The sequence below is a fragment of the Nannospalax galili genome, unplaced genomic scaffold, assembly GCF_000622305.1.
Source record: "Nannospalax galili isolate Female #2095 unplaced genomic scaffold, S.galili_v1.0 scaffold10, whole genome shotgun sequence".
Lineage (NCBI taxonomy): Eukaryota > Metazoa > Chordata > Mammalia > Rodentia > Spalacidae > Nannospalax > Nannospalax galili.
In genome coordinates, this window is record NW_008331140.1 from 1,235,181 (window position 1) to 1,245,593 (window position 10,413).

Sequence of the window (10,413 nt, forward strand, 5' to 3'; positions counted from 1 at the left end):
TATATGTGTGTGTGTGTGTGTGTGTGTGTGTGTTTATACATACTACAAATAAGGAAATAAATAAATGTAAGTGCCAACTTTAAAAGAAAAAGAAAAAGATGTTTGCTACATTTTAACATCTATGACTGTTGGTGTCACGCTTTCAATTAAAAAGGATGCCTCCCCCAACAAAGAGAAGTGGATGGAGGTAGCGAGACAGGCTCACTGTTGTGGATCGTGGTGAAGCCAGACTGGAGCCGAAGCCAGACTGGAGCCGAAGCCAGAGCGAGAGCCAGGACCAAGCAGAATGTGCAGGTGGTGCAGGTCCAGTGCCCTCTTGCCCAAGGCTGCATGACCATGGCTATTATGTTCCTTCCTCAGGAGGAGAAGCTGAGCCAGGGCAAGATCGTGTTGGGCACCAAGGCCATCATCCAGGGACTAGAGACCCTGCGCAGGGAGAATCGTGCTTTCCTGGCTCCCTTGGCTTCTCATGAGGCTGGCAAGGCCGAGCTGGGCTCACAGGAACTCTGCCTCCTCCTGCACCATTCCCTAGAGGCCATTGATCTGAGCCTTGGGGAGGCCTAGGTGATCCTAGCACTGTCAAGCTACCTGGGGGCTGTGTAGTCAGAGAAGCAGAAGCTACCTGCTCAGGTGCGGCTGCTGGCACAGGAAAACCAGTGGTTGTATGAGGAGCTGCGAGGGACACAGAAGAAGCTGCAGCACAGCGGAGAGGCAGTGTCTCAGCTGGAAGAAGAGAAGCAGAACCTGCTGTTCATGAGCCAGATCTGCAAACTGGATAAGGATGCCTCCCCCAACGAGGAGAAGAGTGATGTCCCCAAAGACTCCCTGAATGACCTGTGTCCCAATGAGGATAAGCAGAGCTCAGCCCCCAGCCCCGGACCAGGGGATGTGGCTGCCCAATACAGGGGCTATGAAATCCCAGCAAGACTCCACACCCTGCACAATCTGGGATTCAGTTTGCTTCACAATGCCGCTATGAGGTGACCGTACCCCTCTGCAAGCAGGCATTACAGGATTTGGAGAAGACATCAGGCCATGAACATCCTGATGTGGCCAGCATGCTGAACATCCTGGCACTGGTCTATCAGGACCAGAACAAGTACAAGGATGCTGTCCATCTGTTCAACGATGCCTTGACCATCCGGGAGAAGACACTGGGCAAGAACCATCCAGCTGTGGCTGCAACACTGAACAAGCTCGCTGTTCTGTATGGCAAGCCCAGCAAGTACAAGGAGGCTGAGCCATTGTGAAAGGAAACGCTGGAGATCCGGGAGAAACTCCTGGGTAAGTTTCACCCAGATGTGGCCAAGTAGCTCAGCAACCTTGTTTTCTGTGCCAGAATCAGGGCAAAGCTGAGGAAATGGAGTACTACTAACGGCGGGCACTGGAGATCTATGCCATGCGCCTTGGGCCAGACGACCCCAATGTGGCCAAGACCAAGAACAACCTGGCTTCCTGCTACATGAAACAGGGCAAGTACCAAGATGCAGAGACCCTGTACTAGGAGATCCTTACCGTAGGTGCTCAGAAGGAAGAGTTTGGCTCTGTCAATGGGGACAAAAAGCACATATGGATGCATGCCGAGGAAGGACAGGAGAGAAAGGATAAGTGCCAGGACAACACGCCCTGTGGGGAATACCGAAGCTGGTACAAAGTCTGTAGACAGTCCCACAGTCAACACCACTCTTCGCACTTTGCTAGGGCAATCCAGAAGCTGTGCACTCAATGGAAGATTGTGCCTGCCAGCCACAGACGGCAAGAGGGTCCTGGATCCTGCCAGCCAGACCAAGATGGTGAAACTACTGAAACATGGTAGGGGTGGATGAGGAGCCGAGATATGGCTGGGGGTCCTGGGCCTCAGCCTGAGTCTGACTTGGAGATATCAGGAACCTAGAGCTGAGTGGAGTGGAGATGGCAGTGGCTTCTTGCAGCGAAGCAGCTCTTTTGGGAAGTTCCGGGATGCCTTGAGATGAAGCAGTGAGATGCTATTGAGGGAACTACAGGGGGTGGTCCACAAGAGCTCCCTAATCCCAGGATGAAGAGGTCCAGCTCTCCTAACTTTCTCAACAAGGGTGTAGAAGAACCAGTCCAGCCTGGAGGCACAGGTCTCTCCGATAGCCACACCTTGAGTTCCAGTTCCGTGGACCTCTTTCGAAGAAGCTCCCTCCTGGGCTAAAGCTGAAGGGGCATCCAGTCGCCAGAGCCTCAGTCCAACACAGTCCCCTCCCCTCCCCCCAGCCCTGTGCATGGGCCTACTGCTTGTCCATCTGTCCCTCCCAAGGACCTCCGTATTTTTGTTCAATCTCAGGGTATCCTTCTCCCTTGTCATCTCAGCCTGGGCCCTGGAGGCCTGGCCTGTCAGCTCCAGATCTACACCTTATTTATTCCTTACAGCAGAGACCTCCCTTCCTTATGTTGAGGGCTAGTGGGAGTGGCTGCCTGGAGTCTCCAAAGATTGGTGGCCTGCCTACCCAGCCCTCAAAGCCAAGAACACTAAGTACTTGCCATCCCTCAGTACCTTCCCAGACGCTGCTTCTGTATGTAGAAAAATAAGTTATTGGCCGTGTCTTCCCCTTCCCCTGCCTCGCCCTTCTCCAGTGGTAACGCCCAGGCCTTAATCACTCCCATTCTGTGTGGTGGTATCTCCCAAGCTCTACATTCTCGGAGTGGCACCCCCTCAAAGGGTTTCCTGGACCTCCTTGCACTTCAGGCCTCTGAGGGATCTGCCCTACTCCGTGTTGTCCTTGCCAGGTCTCCCATATCGCTGGACCCTGCATAGTGTCCCAGTCTTATGCACTGTCCCTCCCTCCTCATCTTGTCCAGGCATGGCCTGACCCTGCCTAGGGACCACCCATTGAGCCATTCTGTCTCCTGTTCCCAGTTCTGATGCGCCCCCCACCGAGGTAGGAGGTGCTACCCCATTTATGGGGTGAGGCGGTCGCTCTATTTTCAGATGTTGCTGTAGAAATAAAGACGGCTTGAATCTGAATCTATCTATCGATCGATCGAATGATCGATAGATGATAGATAGAGATAGATCCCCCCAAAATGAAAATTTACAATTTAGAAATAAAAAAATTAAAGTCCTTGCGGCAAATTAAAAGGCAGGGGATATAATGAGAATAAACATGTGATTATGAAACTAAGCAATGGTAAATAGGTGTTAAAAATGGTAATTGTTGTAATAGGATGGAAAAGGAAGCCGCAGTCTAAAGCCTGAGAGCAGACTTATTATTTGTTTAGTAGAAAAATTTGATGTAGAAACCCACATCATTCCAGCCTTTAAGACCAAAGAATAAGTGACAGAGAAGATGAGGTAGAGAAGGGCAAATCATAGGTCCCATTTTTACCAGCAATGCATTGCTGCCACTCGTCACTGCTGTTCATAGAAATAAGACAACAGAAAGTGTCAACCACAATGATGATGCCTGACTTAACAAGGAAAAACAGAAGATAGTTAAGTAATTAAGTTGCATTAAAAGTATAGTCCAAATAAAACATATTTATTATTTACTTAAAATGCAAATTTTGCTGGGGGTGGTGACACAGGCCTTTAATCCCAGCATTCCAGAAGCAGATTCAGGCATATCTCTGTGAGAAAAAGGCCAGCCTGGCTTATATAGCGAATTCCAGGCCAGCTGAGGCTACAGGAAGACCCTGCCTCAAAATAAAAGAAAATAAACAAATAAAATAAAATAATAGAAGAAAAAATAAAATAAAAAGTCAATTGCAAATTCAGTGAGAAGGTATTTACTTTATCTGGCAACCAAGGGTTTCAAGCATGTGAATGGGGTGTTCCTGATGAAATACTTCTTTGCCGTGGTACACATGTAGTCAATACTAAAGGAGAGGTGGGTTTTATGTGAGCATTTTGGTCACTGTACATAGGAAACATGGAAAGACAGAGCTTCTTAAGCTGTATTATCGTCTCTCTCAATTTTAGGTTTCAAAACTGTACAAAATTTTAATATTCTCTGCGTGTTATCTATAAGGATACCAGCTGTGCTTAATTTGCAATTGGAGTAAGGAATTTTCCAGTTTTATTTGGCATTTTCAGTTTGAACTACAAGATATAACTGTCTATATTGATCACATTTGCTGAATTAATGTCCAATTACTACTTTGTTTGTAGAGTCTGACTGAAGTACATGGAGTATGTTTGATAATTATGATATGTTGCCACACTCTGGATCGTTAAGAATAACTTCTAATGCATTTTATTTCAACAAATGTTACTGACTGTTAAATGCTTTATTTGGCATCTGTTAGTAAAATGTTGATACATTTCCCATTTGTGTCTTGTTCACTTTTTAGAAAGTATAATGTTTTAATAGATTAATCATAAAAGGTGTATACTAAAAGAATTATTATTTATGAGAAAATGAAGTCAGATTTATGTACTAGTTATTTCTCTTTCAGGGGATTTGGCTTTTCTTCGTTTTGCTTTTTAGGACAAAGTCTGTAGCTGAGGTTAGACTGATTTTCCTATGCAGCCAGGATATCTTGGAACTTCTGATGCTCTTGTCTCTACCTCCCAAGTGCTGGGATTGCAAGCATGAATGCACCACCATCCCTGGTTAATGTGGTGCTGCTGAGATCAAACTCAGGGCTTCTGCCATTCGGGCAAGCACTCTAGAAACAGGGCCATATCCCCACACCTTACTTCTAGTTCTGAGAAAGTCAGATTCAGCCTTCTGTGGGGATGGTAATGGCATCAGGAAACCTAGCATGGCGTTCTATAGGGTCTCCTGCTATTTTTCACTTGATGGCTCATCCTCTGGGAAACTTTTTGCTTTTTAGACCAAAACCAGGGAATAGCTCTCTGTATGTTCATTATTACTGAGCCTCCCTTCATTACTAACTGTATCAATGTCTTGCATTTTGTTGTACTATTCAGAGTTTTTAATGTTTTTGGATTGTGTGTACATAAGTATTTAAAAATTGGTTATTTTATTTACTATATGTTTATGATAGTATGATATTGGGGGGGCACATATAAGTGAATTCACACATGTGGAAGTCAGACTCAACTTTGTAGAGTTGGTACATCCCTTCCATCTTTATGTGGGCTCTAGGGATCAAACATGGGTCATTATATTTGCAAAGCAAGAGTCTTTACTTGCTGTGCCATCTCACTGCCCAAAATTGCTTTTGTGTTGTTGTTAATTTTGGTGGTTTTGGTTGTTTGTTTGTTTGAGACATGGTCTCCCTATAGTCTTGGTTGACCTGGAACTCACTATGTAAACCATGTTGCCCTTGATCTCAGATATCCACCTGCCTCTGCCTCCCAAGTGCTGGGACTAAAGGAGTGTTTTACCTCACCAGGCTTTTGGTTTATGCTTTGTTTCTTGGTTCAGTGAGCTAAATTACTTAAATCAGTCATATGTAATTAAAAAATGAACTCAAATTTTAAACCATCATGTTCATATTAAAGCTTCCTCTATCTGCTATGTTTGTGTTAGAGGAAAGTGGTAAATGATTGCATTACAGGTACAAACTCAACCTTTCTATATTTTTAATTTATTGCAATGAGCTAAAAGCTAAGTGAAATTTTTCATTACAAATGACTAAAATAGTTTAGAAACACTTCTCTTTTTAAAAAAGTATAAAAAAGGATCTGTCTACAAGAATAAATACTTTTTTGAGCATCTAAAAATTTGCAATATTTCTTAAAAATCACCACTTAAAATATATGATACAAATATTTTTCACTGTACAAGGAGCAAAGACTGTCTCCATTAATAATACAAAATTCATTTCACTGGTAAATAATTAAGAATTTAGGAAAATTAACATTTAATCCTTCTGAATTTAAAATTTATATATCTCTTTATTGTACAAATTTGTTTCAATATTGTCCTTTATGGAAGAATTAAATTAATGGACTCAAGATAAATTAAAGTAAGAAATTGTAACAATGTTTGGCAGATGAAAGATTTCAATTATGTAAAAGTAATTCTAAACAAAACAATTTTTATGAAAAAAATTATGATGTAATTTTTACAGACTATAGCTACAGCTTTTTAGTTCTTATTTAGAATTTCTGTTAATCAAATCACCACAAAAGAACAGACAAAGCAAATCAATGTAAAATTAGATTTGTTTTATATATATGATAAATGATTGATATTAAAACATACAATTTTAAATAGCAATAATGAATACTGAAATAAAACATAACTCATTCTAAAATGTAGGAAAGAGAAGTTATGGTATTTCATAGAATAATATCCCCAAATTGCCAGCAAATGGATTAAAGGATGATTAACCCCACTGTGAAAATTCAGATTAGAATCCTACTGATATTGATCAATTATCCAAATGGCTAAAATGAAACAGGTAGCGTGTGTTGATAAAGATGCAAAGATACTGAGTCTTTCATTCACTACTGGCTTCACCAGCAACATGTCAAAACCACTGAAATAATTTGCAGAGTTTATTAAATTTGTGGATTTAGTAAATTAGTTAACAAACAACCTTTCATCCAAGAATACCATTTCTCAGTTTGATCCAATATAGATGCGTGCTTATGTGTATTAAATGTTATGTAGAAGAATTTTTATATCAATATTCCATACAATGGACAAAGATGGAAACAAATGACATGAAATTATTAACATACAAATGATAGCATAGCCACACATTAGGTCAATATACAGCAATGAAAATAAATTAGGTACTGGTATCTACAACAACATGGAAAAATCTAAGCGACATGACTTTTAGGAAATCAAAGTGTACACACTGAATAAGTTTGGATTTAAGCTTCTAAATTAGAAAAACAGAACGACTCTGAATAAGATCAAAATAGTCCTTACTTTGTGTGAGAGTACAGTGATTGAGAGGGGTTGAGAGGGAGGTTTCCCTGGAAATAAGTGTCTTGGAAATGTGTGTACTTTCACTACATAATCACTCATGAAACCACAGTAATTGTTACCTGTGAATTTTTTAAAATATATGTTCCAGTTCAATAAAAAATTGTAAAAACTGGAAAAGTTCATAAGGAAGACTGGAGTTAAATGAAGAGTGTCGTCTGAACATGACAGGATTGCTGTATGAATTCACACCACAGCAACAGCTGAAGAACAATCCAGTCAATATTCCAGCATGGAGGGAAAAAGGGCTCAAGAGCTTCCACCCCTAGTTTAGGAGTTATTAGCAGTTGATCACTTCTCAGATAGACAGAGTCAGATTTCTTTAAGGATATGGTCCCTGGTAGGTCAACCACTGCTCCAGTAGATAGACTCATACCCATGAGTATATGGACAGCACAAATTAGACTTCCTGTGTCATTAAATAAATGAATAACTAAAAAATAAATGAGGCCATGAATTTGGGAGAGGGTGTATAGGTAGGATTTGAATTTGAGAGGAGTCAGGGGGATAGGTGGGGAGTACATTTGATCACAATATATTTTATGCATGTAAGAGTTTCTCTAAGAACTAAAGTACTATATCTAGTAAAAAGGCTAAAAAGTGTAGTGTCCATGACATTTATGTCATACTCACATTAAGGTAACATTACTCAGTTGCCATTGTATGGACCAGGTCTCATAAACACAGGTCTCTTTATTACAGCCCTAACAAACAAACTTCCAGAAACATCCAGAAATATTATGAAGACATTTTCCTGCATTTTTTTCATACTTCCATTTTCTCCTTCTTAAGTACTATATGTGAAACTGTTCTAAGACCCAGGTGTTCTGATATATGGTTATGTTACAGGCTAGTAATCTTATAAATTACTTTTGATAATCATATACAATCCATCTGTTAGTAAGCTATTTTGCAAATCAAAAGATTTCTATGCTCTGCAAATGTGCACTCTTCTAAAAATTATTTATGTGGAACTGTGGCAGATGAGTCATGTTTGTACAGCCATTTTCTATTGAAAAAAGTTTTCAGAGACTAATGTAGAGAAGTTTCTTTTCTCTTATATAAAAACTATTACTGGCCTTGAGAAAGAGTTCATCAACAAGCAGTGGGTAGCAGATGCTGTTAAGATTTCTAGCCTAGATGAAGCCACTTCCTGGGATATAATTGCATTCTACTTGATACATAATTAGTACTTTTATATCTCCTTTTACTTTGTTTTGACAACTGAGAAGTTTAATGAGAGAATATTATTGAGGAACCCCATGCACTCAACCTTTCTTCACCCTTAAGAGTGGAGACTTGGAATTAATTGGTGTATAGTACCTGCTTTTACTTTATATATTTAAACTGAATTTACATTCTACTGACAGGAAAATCATATAAAAGAATAATGTAAGTCATATAATCACTTCTGTGCCAATGAAACTAATTGGACTTGAAGGATGTGAGCCATTGTAATTATGTATATATGTATATATGAATCCAACTTAGGATAAATGTAATGAATATCAAGATACATATGTGATATACACACATATAAATTTGGATACTGCTATTCCATAGTTCATCAAAATTATTTCTTAGATTAGAAACAAACCTGTATGTACTTTTTCACATGTAAATAGAAAACAATGATTTTTCATTAGAGCAAATTTCTTGGAATTCGAAACGAATACTGTGTTGATATGTTCCACCAATATCTAGCATGCAAAATTTCTAACATTTGTAGGACAGACTATGGTAAAATGATTAAATCCATCAAACTTTTATTTCTTTCCAGGGTCACAGAAATTTTGGAACATTAGCAATCCACAGTTATAAACTCCCACTAACACTTACTTGACTCTGTAACAACTGCATAAGCCACAGTCCCTTTGTTTACTTACCACCAGTTACACAGAACTCATTACTTTCCCAGGAATTTTACTTCTTTCTAGATAGCAGTAATTTTTAGAGATCTCTTCCATCTTTCAGTAGAAACTGCTAGTCAACTACCTATTATTTACTTGCTTCTTTTCTTAGCTTTACCATAATAACAGGAACAGTGCATGAGGAAATGGAGAAGTCCTGGCAAGAATCTTGAAAATTATTGTTTCCTTCTCAAGGACCCACCTCCTAACTCATTTTCAAGTTCCAAGAGATTGCAACATTCCTACTGATTTTGCTTAGAACCTGGGTTAGGGGTGCGGAATAAGCCTCACTGAGTTGCCTGCTCTCTCTAAAGTCCATATATCCAACGCTTTGCCCTCTCTCAGATGTCATGGAGGACACATGCAATTCCAACTCCCCTTACACTATTACCAAGGACCTGTATTGGAGTAGAGAGCAATGCCATAACATGAACCTTCTCCTCTTTGGTAATTTGAATGTGAAATGTCCCCCACAGGCTCATGTTTTCAGTGAATGGTCCACAGCTGCTAGTCTTATTTGGGAGTAGGGGAAGGATGTGTTTAGGCAGAACAGTCTATATGATATGAGTAGATCACTCGGGTCTTGCCTTCAAAGATTTCAGCCTGGCTCCTGATTCACAAGTCTGCCTGCTTCTTGGTCTCTTGAATGTGCAAAAGCTTCTGACACCTATTCCCACAACCAGGAACTGAATGGTTCCACCATACCTTCACTGCTGTTATATACTGATATGTCTGAAACTATGAACCAAAATAAACCTTTGTCAAATATTTCATAGTGATAGAAACATAACTAACACACTCACCAGTACATCCTAGACACTGCTGGGTGACAGAGTAGCAGTCATAATGAGGTAGAAACTGGGTCAGAGAAATTGAAAAACTCAAAATTCAAGGAAGAAAGAAGTGGCATAATCACATACCGGTCAATGTTCAAACCAAGAACACCCATTTCACTCCTCCATGGTACTTCATTTAACAAAGTGTAACTTCAGAAATTACAGTACTTAAAATTATGAACTGGAAACATTTGGACTGTCAGCTTTAAGCACAGTGTCTTTCTGAGCTTATGGCCTTCTGTGATAACTGTCATACTGCACCTTATATAAAAAATATGATCATCTCATGCCACAGGGCTAATGTTCTAGATAGTCCATTCTCTACTTTAATCCTAAAACTGAAATGGCATCCACTATCCCATGCCAGATTCTTTAACTGTAAAATCATGTGTGAGTTTTGGTAGATTCTAAATGGGAGCAATAGGTTAATAACAGTTTGGGAAAAATTAATTCTAAAGTATCAAGGGACATTTTACCAGTGGCTAACAGAAATCTACATAATGGTGATCTATCTTGTTTATTACTTATGATGCTAGGCCCTTTAAATACCATTTTATTGTTGACTAATAAAATCAAGATTGACTGTCATTTATAGTTTCTTAATTCTCCTCATAAAATTTATGCCATAATTTACAATTAACAAAATATGAGATACGTCCAACAAATGTTAAAAATAATGGTTTGATGTTCATCCACGCCATCTAGAACCAAACCCTAAGAGCATAATGAATTAAATTAAATCTTATTTGGTGTTTTCAAATGGCATAATTATATCAATAATTTTCTAATTAT

General features: G+C 39.7%; 1 pseudogene; it reads left to right on the forward strand.

The window, feature by feature from the left end:
- The first annotated feature begins 336 nt into the window (after positions 1-336).
- LOC103725131 lies at positions 337-2,176 on the forward strand (annotated as a pseudogene).
- Positions 2,177-10,413: the final 8,237 nt, after the last annotated feature.